Here is a 13,794-nt window from a genome sequence, read left to right on the forward strand (position 1 = left end):
CTCCCTTTTCGGCACAGTCTGGTTTGCTCTGTCCTGTCAACCAGCTGCTGTCACTCACTCTAGGAAGATGAAATAATTCTTCTAATATCAAGAGACAAAACGATAGCCACAAAGCTGGATTTCAAAACAATATATAAACTTAAATGACTGATGGTTAATATTTTAAAATTAAACCATAGAATAGGAAAGGAGCTTTGAAGATTATCCCTTTAAGCTGGGTCAGAGAGAGGCCACATTTCCAGGAAACCAGAACACCAAATTAATTTAGCCAACTCTGCTTTTAAAAATCTAGCCGATTCTGGCAAAAGGAAAAGCATAGAAAGGAAGAAAGAAGGAAAAGAGAGAAAGAAAGGGAGAAAATCAAACCAATTGATTTTTGTAAAAAGGTTTACTCAGTTGTTTTGCTATTATATGTGCATAGTAAGAAAGGTCAGCATATTCCTTTTTATTACCATGATGGCAAATAATTCTAGACCCTCTACTAACATCCTAAATTTGACAAAGAAGCATTTATTTAGCTAAGTGAAAACCATTTAAACCAAGGACCCAGAAAGCAAAGAAAAAATAAAAGGAAAAGGAATGTTCCACACCTTGGAAGTTGATTCGTGAAGAAAGATGAAATATTCATAACGTGTGACTGTAAGTTTTCATGGGATTATGTGGGAAAGGCTATATCCCATATGGTGTTTCCAGACTGCATCCCAGAGAGCTGCCATAAGGTGAGAGCTGGCGTGACAGAGGCGGCGTCCATCTGCATTTGGAGATGCTGCCCCTGACAGAGCAGATCTCCATATCTGGACCTGGCTCAAAAGCTGGATGGTCCGCTTCAAGCCCACACAACGACTGTCCTTTGCTTTACACGTGAGATTGCTGGATCTGACTCTGCCTCACAGATAACGCAAATAAGTGCCTCCCCACTACGAAAATAATTCCCATTTTGGGTTGCTTCCTGTATACATACATTTCTATGGATTCCTTTCATTCATACTGCTTCCAAATCTCACAGTTCACACGCTTCTCCCTCTTTTTCTGTTTCAGTGACCCATTTTCTCCCTTTCATTCCTAATGAATCACAAAACTGGAATTTGAAAGTGACAAGTACCATTCTTCAGGTCCTTAATACACTCATTTAGGAAGTTAAAAGTCTGAACATTTGCATAATAAATCCATGGAGTTTCGATGACAAACATAACAACATGGTATATTTATGGCATAGCACATGGAGCCCATCTTGAATGCCTATATTCAGAGAGGTTATCAGGCCCAGGAATATGGAGTGGTGGGGATTGTGGAAAACTGAAGAGCTCATTTCCTGTATAAAAGGGACAGCTTCTAATCAGCACCACATTTGATTTGTGAATTATAGTAACTAATTAAAAAATTTTTTTAATTCCATCAAGGTCAAGCTAAACATAGGTATGCCCACTAGCTTATGTATTTATATTCCCAGGAGAATGGTTACAATGTTATACTGATATTAAATTAAGTTCAATGAAACAACAAGGCTTTACTGATTAACACAGGGAACAATGTTCAATATCTTATAAGAACCCATAATGGAAAATAATCTGAAAAAATATATATATATATACACATATATATAACTGAATCACTTTGCTGTACACCCGAAACTAACACAGTATTGTAAATCAACTATACTCCAATAAAAAAATTAAGTTCAGTGAAAGGCTAAACTAGAAAACAGTCTCAGTTGTTCAGAGATGAGAGGTTGGTTTTCCTAGTCATCCAACGTACGCAGGATTTCCCCTCACTAGTGGCCCTGTGAAGGTGACTGACACATCATATGAAGGACAAATCAGATTACTTCCAAATCTAAGGTAGGAGTCTAAGACTAGGGACTTTCCCGACCACACCAACATGCTCTTTTCCTCATTACTGTACTTCATTCGCTTCTGAAAGAATTTTTTTTAAGTGTCTGGTTAAAGCAGAAAATTAGACTTTTACGGAACTGCAAAATAAATAATTCAGTAAAGCATTAAAAACAATAAAGAATCCAAATCATTAAGAATAACTGTGGTTGGTAACACCAGGGTGGCTAGCAGGAGACCTGATTTCTTGGCTTTTACCAGATCCGTGCCCTTGGACGACTCATTTAACATGTGTTGACCTTGTATAAAATAAAATAGTTGAAGAGTGAAGTAAGTCAGAAAGAGAAAAATAAATACCGTATGGTAACACATATATATGGAATCTAAAAAAAAAAAATGGTTATGAAGAACCTAGGGGCAGGACAGGAATAAAGACACAGACATAGAGAATGGACTTGAGGACACAGGGAGGGGGAAGGGGAAGTTGGGATGAAGTGAGAGAGTGGCATGGACATATATACACTACCAAATGTAAAATAGATAGCTAGCGGGAAGCAGCCGCATAGCACAGGGAGATGAGCTTGGTGCTTTGTGACCACCTAGAGGGGTGGGATAGGGAGTGTGGGAGGGAGACACAAGAGGGAGGAGATATGGGGATATATGTATACATATAACTGATTCACTTTGTTATACAGCAGAAACTAACACACCATTGTAAAGCAGTTATACTCCAATTAAGATGTTAAAAAAAAAAAAGGTAGTTGAACTATATCAATCTAGTCAAAGGTCCAGGTCAATCTTACATTAACAGCAGACTCATTCGTCAAATGGATTTGCCTATAGAACCCACTAACAGAACAGATACAAGTGGAGTAGCTTGCATGGAAAAATGTAAGGCCTTTGATGTCCTATTGAAATTACAGCAAGGCCTCCTCCAAGCCCATTTTGAAGCCACTGGACAAAATTTTCTCTAAGTTCCTTTCTATCATTGAAATTCAGATTTTTTATTTACTAGAGGTACATTAAATTCTACCCACCATGAAAATAAAATGATCTTTTTTTGCTCAAAATAAAATTCTTCCACAACTTCATTATCAATATTAACAATCCCCTATTAATTGCCCATTTTATACTAAAAATTTTCCTTGCCTTAAAGAAGCAATATAGGGACTTTCCTGGTGGCACAGTGGTTAAGAATTCGCCTGCCAATGCAGGGAACACAGGTTCGAGCCCTGGTCCAGGAAGATCCCACATGCGGAGCAGCTAAACCTGTGCACTGCAACTACTGAGCCTGCGCTCTAGAGCCCGTGAGCCACAACTACTGAGCCCGCAAGCCATAACTACTGAGCCCACGAGCCACAACTACTGAGTGTGCATGCCACAACTACTGAAGCCCATGAACCTAGAGCCAGTGTTCCACAACAAGAGAAGCCACAGCAATGAGAAGCCCTTGCACCGCAATGAAGAGTAGCCCCCGCTTGCTGCAACTAGAGAAAGCTCGTGTGTAACAATGAAGACCCAACAGAGCCAAAAATAATAAATAAATAAAATAAAAATTTAAACAAAAAAAGAAGCAATATATTTGTGAAGATGAGATTTTAGTATGAAGCGAAAATCTATCATTATAAGCCAACTAATAAAATAAACTTTACAAATAATAATTGTATTACATATATTATATGGCTTATCTGGTAATAAACGAGGTCACCTTTATTTTATGGTCCAAATGACATTGACTCCAAGCCCTAATTCCATAACATCCTCTAATTATTGCTGGGACTCTCCAAGGGTTACTTCACTTGTGCTCACAAAAGTCTGTCTACTGGAATCAGCCTTCACCCTCAGCCAATAACTAACTGCTGTGATCTTTCTCTGTGGCTACAGTTCCCTCTGCCAATGTCAACTGTTCTCCAAAGGGCCTGTTTGTTAGCCTGCTGCTGATTCTCCTCAGGAGACAGCAGTCTTGTGGATGCTCCAAAAGTCCCTCCTCCTTGAGCTACGGCAGCTCCAGTTGCCGTGGAAATGAGGAGAGAAGCCTTCCCTTCCCAGGAACACGCATGCCCATCTGTTTAGTTGATCTTCAAAGCAACACCCAGCATTTCCAGAATCCTGAAATGATGCTTAAGAGCTGGTACTCAGATTCTTCACCCTTGGTCTTGTGATATAAACTCTCAGCTCAACTCTCAGTAATTTAACACCTGCGTTTAAGTAAATTATGCTTTCAGAGAGTTCCCCCAATACTGGAAGGACATCTTTATTTATGGAGTGAAAGGTGCATTTTGAAGATTTTCTTAGTGTGTCATTCGGGATGGGCTAGGATATATCTTGCATATTCAGAATATGCAGGAACAACAAACAAACCCTAAATCTTAGTGACTTAAAAATCAAGATTAATTTCCTTTTTTTTTTTTTTTTTTTTTGCGGTATGTGGGCCTCTCACTGTTGTGGCCTCCCATTGAGGAGCACAGGCTCTGGATGCGCAGGCTCAGCAGCCATGGCTCACGGGCCCAGCCGCTCCGCGGCATGTGGGATCTTCCCGGACCGGGGCACGAACCCGTGTCCCCTGCATCGGCAGGCAGACTCTCAACCACTGCGCCACCAGGGAAGCCCCAAGATTAATTTCTTGCTCCTGTTGTCTACTAATCATGGGTGAGCTATAAGAGTCATGAGTTGATGGACTCTGGCTCACCGAGGAGAGGTGACTTGGTGATTTGATGGGCTGTTTTCTATATCATCTTCTAGAACCAGACTGAGGTTTCAGCCACTATTGGTTATATTGCTGGTTGCTAAGGCAGCAGGAAGAATTCAGAAAATCACCCATTGACTTGACGCTTACAACCAGAAGTATCACATGTCACTTAAATTCTCAATTCATTGGCCAAAGTAAATCATGTGCCCACTCCTAACTTCAAAAGAGCAGTGTGGTCTTACCCTATGGTCTTACCCTGCTTACCCTAAGCAGTTGGGTCTTACCCAACATTTGACTAAAACTGATGATTACTACACCCCAAAACAATCTTCCACAAAACTTAATTGGAATCTCTACCTCTAAAGATAGAAAACCACTTGCAATTCTAAAGGCCATATTCTTCACCCACATTCTACCTCTCAATATTCCAAAAATCTCAAGAATCAGCATTACCCAGCAACTTGACTTATGGCTGTTAAAACAGTTCAGAGGAAAGAGTGGCCATTGACAAGGGGGAAGTTAAGGAAAAGAGAAAGAATATAAATTGGAACTTGAAGGAGAGGATTTAGATTTTTTAAAAGGAAATGAAAATAATATGGTGGAAATCACAGACATGAAATCACAGACAAGAGAGTGTGGGGAGCCGTGAGGAGAGAGTTTGCTTCGCTGTGTTGTATATACTTTGTCGTACAGTAATCAGCGACATAAGTCTGGAGTGGCAGTTTGGAAACAGATTGTGGAAGGCCACGATTAAGAATTTGGTCTTTGTTCTACAGAAAATGGGAGCCATTAAAGATTTTGAGACGAGGTGATGATTGCAATATGAGAAGATAAATCTGTTCATGGAGAAGTTGATGGATTGGAAGAGGGAAGCCTGATAGAAGAAACTAATTAGTCCACTACTGCCATCATCAAGGGCTAGACAAGGATGGTGACAGCAGGAATGGTGGGGAAAAACAGCTGGGGAAAATTGACAGGGGAAGATTTTAATAGGATTGGTTGTATGACTAAAGGAAAGGAGAAAGGGAGAGTAACAAGCTCTGTGCCTACTTACTCTTCTGGTTAACACTGCCAGGATTGACAGCAATCTCTCAATACACTCTGTGTGTGTGTGTGTGTGTGTGTGTGTGTGTGTGTGAGAGAGAGAGAGAGAGAGAGAGAGAGAGAGAGAGAGAGAGAGAGAGAGAGAGTTGGGGAAGGAACGGCAGTGAGAGAGAATGGATGTCTGTGGATGCCCCGTAAGACTTTCTTTTTCATCTAGCTGCATGCATTAACTTGGCCCTAGGTACCATTAAGAGAGATTCAGTGTCCAATAAACTGTGTAGTGTTATGACGATGGGTGCCTACTATTTTTAGGATAAATGGTGATTTTGCTTGTTAAATAGTATATACTGCTGAACTAGTAGGACCATTTTGTGATTTCAGTGTTTTACTCTTAAAAATCCTTCTCTTGGACTTTGCAATCCAAATTGCCCTAAAACACAAACTAGGTTTGGCTTTTCAGTTAATTGGTACCAACAAGCTCTTCTTGACGAGTTCAAATCATACCTTCAAACATTATTATCCCCCTACACAGCCCCTCGATCAGACTTCCCTCGTAGAATCAGAGTCTGTGCCTTAAGTTTTACCATATTTTGCCTGCTAACACATTTCTAGCAACATAATATTAATATTTGTAAATATTTTCTTTTAACTTATTCAAGAGGTTTTGCTCATGGCATTTTTCCAACTGACTGCTTCAAAGGATCCACAGGGCCAGCTGTAATTTCCCCAAGTGACTCTACTTTTGTACTCCATCCTCTGCATCTGGCAACTTTGGGCTATAGCAGGTATTGCTGTTCATATAGGATTCAAAAATATGTGTTTTATTCCCAGTCTTCCTCCCTTTCTTTAAGAGCTGCCCACAGAAATAGAGACACAGATGTAGAGAACAAATGTATGGACACCAAAGGGGGAAAGTGGGGGTGGGGCGGGATGAATTGGGAGATTGGGATTGACATATATACACTAATATGTATAAAACAGATAACTAATAAGAACCTGCTGTATAAAAAATAAATAAATAAAATAAAATAAAAAGAGCTGCCCACAGTCTGTGCTGCCAGCTATAAAACACTACTCAATATTTGTATTTTATGCCTAAGGACTTGAGCTGTAGAGCTAGTTCACAGTGGATGGAGACCGTCACCAGGTTACTGAAGACATTTTTATCTGTAACTTTATTAAAGCCACCATTGTGTCCAAGTCAATTATTTATAAGAAAAAAGATAATTTTTTTAATCTCCTATGCTTTATTCTAGATATTGGGTTAATTTAATTTCATTTTTTAATTTTTATTTTTTGGAATTTTTGAATTTTATTTTATTTATTTTTTTATACAGCAGGTTCTTATTAATTATCCATTGTATACATATTAGTGTATACATGTCAATCCCAATCTCCCAATTCATCCCACCACCACCACCACCCCCCGCCACTTTCCCCCCTTGGTGTCCATACATTTGTTCTCTACATTCTGTGTCTCTGTTGAAAGAAGATAATTTTTTAAAGTGGTTTTTTCTCTTTTTTTGGCAATTGTTTGACCCCACAAAAATCAGAAGGCACTAACGGACAACCAACCCATCCCCATGGTGCCCTGAGTGAATACAAGTCAGCTTAGATATATGATGGACTAAAATCCCACTACTTAAGGCTCCAAGCATTGAGAGGAACAGCCATCAAATAAAGTGGTGTTTTAAAGAATTCCAATATTTTCTTCTTAAAAATAAATTGTTTAATACACATCTATCACTGAAAGTCAACACCAAATCAATTTTTTTAACGTCTTTATTGGAGTATAATTGCTTTACAAGGGTGTGTTAGTTTCTGCTGTATAACAAAGTGAATCAGCTATACGTATACATATATCCCCATATCCCCTCCCTCTTGCGTCTCTCCCCAACCCTCCCTATCCCACCCCAAATCAATTTTTAATCATAATCGGAAATACAGTATACTGAAAATGGTATCATACTGATGTAAGAGTGCACTGATCATAAACAGCACTGAGAGTAAATAAATTATTATTCTCCAGAGTTTGGAGTCATATTTGCCCTGACTCCAGTGACTACAGTTCTAGCCACCACTCTTGGGTTCTCTTGCTTATAAGATGTCAAAGCACCATGCGACTTTAATAAAACAGTGTGGTGCAGCCATAATAATAGATAAATAGATCACTGGAATAGAAAATAGAGTCCAAAAAGACATGTCTATGAGAGAATTCGGTACATCATGATGGTAAGGAAAAGATGAATTATTCAATAAACAGAACACTTTGGGAGAAAAAATTATTGTGATATCACTTCAAACAATATACCAAGATAATTTTGCAATGAATTAAAAAACTAAGTGTATAAAACCAAAACTAAAAGGCAATAGAAATAATGTGGAATGATTAGCATATGATTGTACTTTCATTTCTATCTTGTACAATATTATTCAAGCATTAAAAATAAGATTTATCTATGTGTGCTAATATGAAAGGACATCTATTTAAGTAAAAAATAATTTTCCTATAGTATAAATAGTGTTAATTCCTTTCATGTAATAAATGTGTGTGTATATAAACACATATACTCATGTATGTACACACACACAGGCACACAAGGAAAGAAGTGGGGAAGGATAACCCTCACTGCTAACAGGAGACTGGTAAGGAAAGAGTTTGTGGGTGATTGGAATATTATCTATTTTTCATCTATATTTTACCTCTATTACCTACTCTAATTTTTTTTAATTAAGCAGAAATTTCAATTTTCTGGAAATAAAATAATCCCTCCGAATAAAAATATAATATTTGCTATTGTTCTATGCTGATGAAATGAGACAAGGACATCGTCAGTTCCTTCCAAAAGCCCTCCCTGTATCATTAGGTGAGCTATCATTTATCCAAGCATCTGAGCAACAGCTTCCTAACTCATCTCCTGCCTGAGTCCAGCACCCATTATTCCCTCCCATCAGTCTTCATAGAGATGACATGTGGAGAGCAATGCTCCAGCCCCCAGCTGTGTCACCTTGGATGTCACTTCTGTGGATTCCCCTATCTAAATTTCTGTGCTGTTTTAAAACATTCTGTGTTTTTTCCTGATACCACATAGCACATTTCTTTATTTACTGTCTGCTTACTACTCTGTCCTGATCATGAGGACAGGTCTGTGTGGTTCCGTACAGAAACTTCATCATCTGTCACAGTACCTGGAATGAAGTAGATAAGTAAATAATAAGTATTGAATGAATGAATGAACTGCATGAATAAATGAATATGGATTAAATGAATGAATGAATAACTTATTTAAGACAGAAACCACTAGTTATAAAGTATATCCACCAAGGAGAAAATAGAAACCATAAATATCATTTACACATAAACAGAGAGGATTTAAACACAGGGACCCGGAGAAGAAGTGGGCAGTGAATGAACACTATCTCCTGATTTTCTTAGAATCTTTTTGAACAAGAAGCATGCCAGGAAGCACTGAGTGATAAAGGTCAGATTTGTTATTTACAGAGCTGCCTGTATTTTCCAGCTGTATTTCAGGTCGGGACTGGCAAGATAACAGGATACCCAGGAGAGTTCTTCTTTGATTCCATAAATGAATGTTCTAAAAGAAACATACTGGTGAAAGACACAGCTCTCAGACCCTGGAAGGAGCATAATGCAGGACTGGCCTGAGGGAGGGAAAAAATCAATAGCTTTAAAAGAGAATGAGACCAGATTCTTTACAGCTAATGTTGGCAAAAGGAGAAGCCTCAGGGGCACTGATATTGGCACTGTCTCCATCAATTTCCTCTGGCTCTGCTTGATAGCAGATACCAGCAGGGCTTAGGGATGCATTGGGGTTAGCCAAGCCAGGGATGGGTAACTGGGGAAGCCCAGCTGGCTTACAGAGATGATTTCTCCCTGCTCAGTTCCCTCCACTCAGCCACTGGAAGCCCATGGGGCATCCACTAGTCAAGAGCCTGACCCTGGGAACATTAATTATATGCCTGAATTGAAATTAGGTGTCCAGTCAAGAGCTTTTCCTTCATCAGCCATTGTATTCTTGCCACATAATGGAAAAGAAATTAAAAGACTTTAACAATTAAAATCCTACTGTTGAGGCTAGATCATCTCAAACCATGCAAAGAACTAGGCATAGTCCTCCTCAATCCAATTGGTTAATGATGGACAAAGGTTTTAAACGTAAACTTTGTCCTCATCACAGGGGTCTGTGTTCTTTAAGGAAAAGAAAATGGTTTCCCATGACAGTATCCATTAATCAAAATCAATAACCATAAAAGCAATTTTTTTTTTTGAGTTAAGGGAGAAGAAACCATCTGGAAAGAGAAACTTGACTCCTCAGAAAGGAAACATCTTCAGCCCAGCTTGCAAACTAAATAATCCCTTTACCAGAAAAGTATGGTTTTTTTTCTTTTTTAAAAAACAATGATATCATCCAGCGTTAGCCTGTGATATAGTCTTTCTGTTTGTTCATTTATTTATTTTTTAATACAGGCATCACTTCAGATTCCAGACTCTCTTTCCTAACTTTAATTATGGCATCTTTCTAAAATTACATTGTTGAGATGGGTGCTCTGACCCATCTCTTCTTGGTCCATCTTTTATAAATAACAAATTTTCATGACCATGCTACTCTCATCACTCTGTCTTAACTACTTTGCCCCAATTTTGAGTTTCATGTGCAAATGACATTTATTGATCATTTACTTATAGATTTTAGTATTTATTTAGTATATGCTACAGGCAATCTACAATTATAGAAAAGTAACTTAGAGCAAGTTTGACTATAGGTTTTTGTATTTTAATTTAAGCTGAGAATCAGTAAGACTACCTTGATGTGAGAGGAGAAATGCCCTATTTTTTCATTTTCTAGCACATAATAGGAAATGTAAGACCTAATTATAAATCAGAAGTCTCTCATTTTACTATTTATAGAGAAAAAGTTATTACTATTCATGAAACTTCAGTGTAGTTCTGTACCAGCACCTCTATCGGGTTCTTCTGATTTTTCACGGTCACTTGGAGACGACTAAGTGAATCTTGGAGGAAGTCAACCTGGTCCCAGTTCCAGAATCACAGACATCTGCTTCACCAAAGGGGAGAGCTTTTGAGTTCTGCCTGTGATCCCTGCTGATGGCAAGAGAGTTGAGCTCTACCTGTTTTAAAAGAAGGAATTGCAAAAATTATTCAACTAACTTCAGTCATTTCTCTCATAACTAAAAATTCATACTAGCATTTTTAAAATGCAGAATGTAAGCTCCCATGGCCTAAGAGACAAGATAGCAGTCCTGAAGCTGCTTGGGAATCAAGCAGGTTTGAGTTCAAATACCGAGCTCACAACACATTAGCTGTATAATTTTGCAAAAATACATAAATTCATAAAACAAATACATATATGCATATATACATAGTAATTAAAGTCAATGGTTGCTATTAATCATTGATAATAGCAGTTATATTTGGATAGTAAGATTGAATGACTATATGAATTGAATACATATATGTATTTCTCTTCTTTGGGCTTCAGTGTCCCCATCTGAAACGTAACTTAAAGGGTCGAAATAATGCATGTAGAGCACTTGGCACCTAGTAGATGTTCGGTGATTATTATTTTTAATATATTTGATTTTCATTATATTGAAAAGTACAATGAAAAATAAAAACTTAATAAATATTTTCTAATAGCAAAAAGACAATAAACTCCTTTCTTTTTCTGTTGAATGTATTTGACCAGAGACCATGTTGGCTAATCTGGACATTGAATAGAAGCATCAGTGCATTTTTTTTTTCTAGGCAATTGTGGTTGAATAGTAATGAGTAGTTTAAATTATTTTTCCTAATAAAATAATCTTGTGACTTTCTATGCTATAAAATTTGGAGAAATTATCCTTCATTCATGTGCTAAAACTGGCAAGACTTGCATCTTAAGAAGAAATCTAGTCCAACCTGCAGTTTCTTCTTCTACCCATCTTGGTGAGGAGGTGGATGGTCAGAAACCTTCAGACTTTCATTTATTTATTCATAAATGCTGGCCTCATCCATTCACTAATATGTGAACTTTCATGAGAGAAAAAGTCCTCAAATTGCCTAATCTGCAAGTAGTATAAAATATTTGTTTGAGAGGGTTGATATCTAAAGGTAATTTTGTTACTGTTGTTTCAAGAATTGATTTTTCCTTTATTACACAATAACAATATATTTGTCAAAGGAAACATCAGAAATACAGATTTTAAAAGTCATTCAGGGACTTCCCTGGTGGTACAGTGGTTAAGAATCCGCCTGCTAATGCAGGGAACACGGGTTCAATCCCTGGTCCGGGAAGAGCCCACATGCTGCAGAGCAACTAAGCCCGTGTGCCACAGCTACTGACCCTGCGCTCTAGAGCCTGTGAGCCACAACTACTGAGCCCACGTGCCACAGCTACTGAAGCCCGCATGCCTAGAGCCCATGCTCCACAACAAGAGAAACCACCACAATGAGAAACCTGTGCACCGCAACGAAGAGTAGCCCCCGTTTGCTGCAACTAGAGAAAGCCGGCGCGCAGCAATGAAGACCCAACGCAGCCAAAAATAAATAAATAAATAAATAAAAATTTTGAAAAATTAAAAGAATTGTTAAAAAAAAAAAGTCGTTCAACCCTACTATCTAAAATATAACTGCTATTAACAATGCTTAAGAGCAACCACTGAATTTAATCACTGTATATATACATATATATATTGGCTTTTTAAAAATGATATGTAGCTTGGAAACTTTCATTTTCCTTAAAAAGTAAGAATCATTAGGACTCCTTCAATCACAAATGCCATATGGCTTAAAAGAGGGAATTTATTGGAGCTTGTACTGAAGGCTGAGGATTGAGGCATGAATTAATCTAGTATAATCATTTGGCACTTTAGACAACCCTGTGAGGTGTATGCTGTGAAGGCAAAAGCAGATGTCCATTATGTAATACAAGGTAAATATTTGTACATGTGGTTGAAAATAAGTATCTTCACATCAACAAATATGCTTTTATAACATTAAAAGGGAAGATTTTCTGTTTTAGATGTTTCATGGTTTATTTAATCAATTTCTTATTGTTGAACATGTGTAGTAAGTAATATAGTGATTAAAAAAAAAAAAAAGACAGACTCAAAAACTAGTTTATTTACATTGGGCAAGTTTTTTAACCTCAGTTCTCTCATCTGTAAAATGAGGATAATAATAGCACACACTTAATAGAGTTATTTTAAATTTGAAATGGATTAATTCATGTAAATTGTTCAGAGCAGTTCCTGGCATATAGTAAGTACTCAATGAAAAGTGGTGGTATTATTATTATAATTACTGCTAAAGTTTAATGTCAGAGTGAAGAATATATTCCCATATGTGAGGTAAGAAATTTAGCACAGGGTTTCTATTCTCTTTTCCTATTTGTTTATATAAGCTTAGATTTGGAATCTATAATAGCATTTTAGATTTGGAATCCATATCAGTATTATTATGGTATTAATTTTTACCTTACAATTCCTTCACATATTCTGATAATATTTTGACATTTACATTTTGTTTTGTAAATAAACTTATAGCTGTGCTGTGTGTGTGTTTTTAAAATGCTTTAATGTTGACAACCAGCACCACTTTATAACATGATCTCCTATTTAGCTCCTCATTTTATTTTTTCTCTCATAGTATATATTTAAGAAATGTTTTTCAAGAAAGATATTAGATGTTACATTTTCTGTTTCTACTCATATCTGAGCGTGCATTTCTGATTTCTTTACACATAAAGAACAATTTGACTAAGTATGAAATTCATGACAAAATTATTTCCTTTGAAAACCTTTTAGATCTAATTCTGTTATTGTTGTTGCTGCTTTGGCATTCTATTATGGATATTGAAACTTGTTTATTTTTTGCTTCATTTGTAAGTAAACCATCTTCCTTGAACTCTGTATGGTTTTACTTCACACTTTGGCCAAGATGCATTTAGGCGTAAATCTTTTTCATTGGCATTGGCTAGAGCATGGTGATACCCTTCAGTGTGGAGCTTCCTAAGGAAATTTTCTTCTATGATATTTTTCATTGTTTTTTCTATTCCTTTTTTTTTTTTTTTTGACATGCATGCTATTTTTCTGCCCTTTCCCTTCCACATAATTCACTGGGTTGGATATTTTCCATTTGCCCCACAGATCTAGTTTCCATCTTTTCCACTATGTTCTATGTTCTGGGAGTCTGATCTTTATGACTGTATA

General features: G+C 37.2%; 1 non-coding gene across 1 annotated transcript; it reads right to left on the minus strand.

Annotated features, from left to right (window-relative positions):
• Positions 1–7,090: 7,090 nt before the first annotated feature.
• On the minus strand, positions 7,091–7,238 carry LOC117195445 (small nucleolar RNA SNORA79). The gene has a single exon (XR_004475165.1). It is a non-coding gene; the product is annotated as a small nucleolar RNA SNORA79 (small nucleolar RNA).
• Positions 7,239–13,794: the final 6,556 nt, after the last annotated feature.

This window comes from Orcinus orca, chromosome 7, assembly GCF_937001465.1.
Source record: "Orcinus orca chromosome 7, mOrcOrc1.1, whole genome shotgun sequence".
NCBI lineage: Eukaryota > Metazoa > Chordata > Mammalia > Artiodactyla > Delphinidae > Orcinus > Orcinus orca.